A 4,642-nucleotide genomic window follows, 5' to 3' on the forward strand; every position below is an offset into this window, starting at 1 on the left:
TTAATGTACTTATAAGAAAGCTTTGGGATTTTCCTTAATTCTGCCCCTAGTGATATTTCATGCCCCCTCTTTGCTCTCCTGATCTCTTTTTTAAATAGTCCCTACATTTTCCATACTCCTGCAGGACTTCCCATTTTCAGTTCCCTATACCTACAGTATGTTCCCCTTTTCCCTTTCCCGTCACTTGCTTTCAACTTCACGGTAACACGTTATCCCCAAACTCTCACTACTTCACAATTAAGTGCTTCCCATTTGTCGGTTGTAGATCTACTTGCAGGTAATTAACCTAGCCCAGATCATCCTTCTGCCGTTACATAACTACCCTGGAACTTGCAGAGTTCCGGCCTCCCACTGACATTCCAATCACTTGCCTGGATACATTCCCTAAGATGTGGTCCAGCACAATCCCTTCTTTTGTTGAACTATCTACATACTGGCTGAAAAAGCTTTCCGAAATGCCCCTTAAAGACCTCCCCCTCTAGACATTAATATTAAAATGGTCCCAGTTTACACTGGGGAAGTTGAAATCACCTATGACTAAAACCTACCCTTTCTCTGTGTTTTATCTGCATATCTATCTCTGTCTCATGACGACTGTTCAGAGGCCTGTGATAAACTCAGGAAAGTGATCGTCCCCTTCCGGTTCTATTCAACTGACCTAATTTGAAGAGCGTTTTAGGACATCCTCCCTCATTACTGCACTAATGGGCTCCATAATCAATATTGTAGAACAGCACTCGCCCATCTGGATTGCATCATGTTAGAAAGACAGAACCAAGGAAGGCAATTGCAGCTGCATATACGTCGGGTGAACGTACATGGTACGTCAGAGAGACCAATCACAGGCTGAGCGACTGCTTTGCCCAGCACTGGCGCCATGACCATCCAGAGCTCCCAGTTGCAGCCAGTTTAATTCCCCTCCTCGTTCCCACACTGACCTGTCTGTCCTGCAAGTAAGTCTTTCATTGCATCTGTGCACTTATGTACTTGTGCAGATGACAATAAACTTGACTTTGACACCTCATATTCCCCCTGGGTAGTCTACAACCTTACATCACGAACATTGAATCCTCCAGCCTCCGGTGACCCACTCCCCCTCTGGCCCCTTCCTCTCTCCCCCTGGTCTACCCAGTTCCTCCTACACCCACCCCAGCCCCCCATCTCCCTGTTTCTTTCCCCTCCCCCACCCTCGCCATCTGCCCATCACCCACACACCCCTCCCACTGGGTCCCCTTCCCCCCCCCCACTGTTCCCACCTGCCCTCCCCACCCCCCTCACTTGGTTCCATGCTCCACCTTCCTCTCCTGTCAGACTCCACCATCTGCCGCCCTTTGTTGCCTCCACATCTTACCTCCCGGCCTCTCTCGCTATCTTCACCCCTCCCTCCCCTACCTGACTCCACCCCTCCTCACCTGGATCCACCTATCACCTGCCAGCTCCTGCCCCACCCCTTCCCCCTCACCTCGTTACACCGGCCATCTCCCCTCTATCTTTCAATCCAGAGGAAGGGTCTCGGCCCGAAACGTCGACTGTCCATCTCCCTCCACAGACGCTGCCCGACCCGCTGAGTTCCTGCAGCAGATTGTTTGCTGCTCCAGATTCCAGCATCTGCAGTCTGTACATCCTATTGGTCTGGTTCTGCTGTTCGAACTGTCTCAGAACCTCTTTGTCTTCTTCTTTTGTTTCTTCTTAGGCAGTTGCTCAGGATCAGGAATGACCTAATTCCACTCTGAATGTGTGGATTCTGAGGTGACCGATCAGGCCATTGAGGGACGAGCAGGCTGCCAGAGATGAGTAGGAAGTCCTTGACGGGTGGCTGGGTGGGTGGTGTGGGAAGGGGTGCACTCCTTCTGCCACTCGCACTGGGCTTTGGGCAGCTGAAAAAGGTTCCCAGTCCCACCCCGAATACTCCTCCTCCACTCAGACTCCCAGATCAGTGGGGATGTTGTATACTTCTAAGGAAGTTTTGAGCATATCCTGGAATCTTTTCCTCCGTCTCCTTGGTAACCTCCCCATGTCAAGAGTCTCTCTGGGAATCCAGTGTCAGGTATGTGTCAGGCAAGCCTAAAGTAGGTGACTGAGTGCAACCCAGTGCTGGCCCAGGAGAGGACACTGATGGCGGTTTGCTTGCCTGAACAGTGCACGTGGACGACTTTCTGGAGACAACCTGACGCTTTCTTTCCATTAATCGTTGGTCCAGGTAGATTCAGGAGCATTTAGGAGGGCAGGGATCACTACTGCCCAGCAGACCATGAGTTCTGTGCCAAGACTGAAGTTAATAAAAATCTTTTTCTCATGGTGCGTGTGTCTGAAACACAAAGGCATAGGCTTAATGTGAGAGGAATGATTGTATCTGATTGTTGCCAGAGGATGTGGTGGAATCAGATATAATCATGACGCTTGAGAGAAGTTTAGACAGGTACTTGAATAGGCAAGGCGTAAAAGCACACAGATCTAGTGCAGTCAAATGAGATTGAAGAAGATGGACAAAAAGGTCGGCACGGAAGTTGTGGGCTGAAGGGCCTATTTCCGAGTTGTACAGATCTATGACCCTAAAAGGAGTGTTCATCCTGGTATCACTGTCCACTTATGGTCAAGATGACTCACTGTGTAACTGAGAAACTTTTATGAGCACAGTGGTCACCCACTTTATAATTATACAGAGATTTATGCTCATCAGGAGTAAGAGTCACACATTTCATACCTGTTGAATTGCTTTTTATTCAATGTCGAGGTACTTAAGATCTTCATTAGTCACATGTACATCGAAACACACAGTGAAATAAATCTTTTGCGGAGAGTGTTCTGGGGGCAGCCCGTAAGTGTCGCCACGCTGCCAGCGCCAACATAGCATGCCCACAACTTCCTAAGCCGTACGTCTTTGGAATATGGGAGGAAACCGGAGCACCTGGAGGAAACCCACGCAGACACGGGGAGAACGTACAAACTCCTTACAGACAGCGGTGGGAATTGAACCCGGGTCGCTGGCACTGTAAAGTGTTATGTTAGCCGCTACACTACTGTGCCTGCCCACACTATGACATTTTACAGAAACACAGCTAATGCAAAGGAAGAGAAGTACGTGACCCCAGTGTTGCGAAGGTTGGGCCTGGCCCCGCTGTCGTGCAACGTTCCAGTCAGCTGGACGTTGCCGCACTACCTGTCCTTCGTGGAAAGGTTCTTCCAGACCAACACCTTTGACTACAAGTCCATCAGGCAATGGTCGGCACGGAACATCCTGCAGACACTGCAGGAGAAGGACTCGATGGATACTGTGGGGTGGTTCTTTGAGCAGACTGTCCAGACCATCTGGCAGAATGCCTCATCACCAGAACTCACCAACAAGCACCTAGACCTCACTTGGCTGGTAGTGAGAGGAGCCCTCCCAGCCAGATCCTTCCTACATGGTCGAAACATCACTCCCAGCACTCCCAGCATGTGCTGCCCCTGGGAGGACTGCGCTGAGGACGAGACGGTCGCCCACTGTGGGCTGTGGGTTTGTGAGGAGGGTGTGGCAAAAGATGCAAGGGTCCTTGTCACGTTTCATCCCCAGCAGCTGCGTAACAGAGGATTCTCTGATCTACGGGCTGTTCCCGGAGACACACACACAGACGGACATCAACTGCTGCTGGAAGGTCATCAACTCGATGAAAGACGTTCTTTGGTCTGCCCGAAAATTGTTGGTCTCCCAGCACAGCGAGATGTCCGTAGGGGAATGCTGCGGACTGGCACATTCCAGGCTGCAGGAGTACGTGCTGAGCGACGCACTGAAGCTGGGCGCAGCCGACGCAAGGGCTCGGTGGGGAAGGACGACAGTTTAGGGTTCTTCTGCCACAGGAGAGGGAGGGGCGGGGTCAGGCGAGGAAGCCCCTCGGATATTGTAAATACAGGATTGGGGTAGCACCCCAGGGAGCCACACGAGTGGCATTGGTGTGCTGGTTTTTATATAAAAAGGTAACATTAATGATTGATCCGCACACGAATGTAAAGGTTTGCATTGTTTTATCGTTGTACATAGTTTGTTTCTTTTATGATGAATAAAGTTTATTTTGGAATTTAAAAAAAAATTCACTGTCTAACTGTACAGAATCACAGGTTGCCCAGGGTAAAGCCACTCACATCTGTGACAGTGCAGAGTCACTGTTTACCCAGGTAAGAAACACTCCCTGGGTGATGGGTGTTCCACTCCCCATTACACAGACACGCTTACAAAGACTTCAAGGCTGAGAACTCCATATTCAGGAAAGGCAGCTGGGAAAGCTGGCGTAGCTCTTGCTGATAATAGGTAAAATGAAATACAGTTGTAAGAGTCTTAGGAGATGTGAGTCTACTAGCCTGGAGGGGAAGAGTAGTAGTGAAAGACGATGATGCTCGGAGAAGTGTATGGGTCCCCAGACAGTAGCCCTAGTGTAGCAGAGGGTATAATTCAAATAATGAGGCATTATTATTTAGTCATGTATTAATTATGGATAACTTTAATTGTCATGCAGATTGGGTTAATCAAATTGGATATTGCAGCCACAACAATGAATTTGTGAAGCCTATTTGGGAGAGTTTCCTCAAGCAACATGTTATGGAGCCAACCAGGGAAGTGGCGAGTTTGGATGTGGTAATGTATAAATGGACGGGATTAATGAATGAT

Source organism: Pristis pectinata, chromosome 33, assembly GCF_009764475.1.
Source record: "Pristis pectinata isolate sPriPec2 chromosome 33, sPriPec2.1.pri, whole genome shotgun sequence".
Taxonomy (NCBI): domain Eukaryota; kingdom Metazoa; phylum Chordata; class Chondrichthyes; order Rhinopristiformes; family Pristidae; genus Pristis; species Pristis pectinata.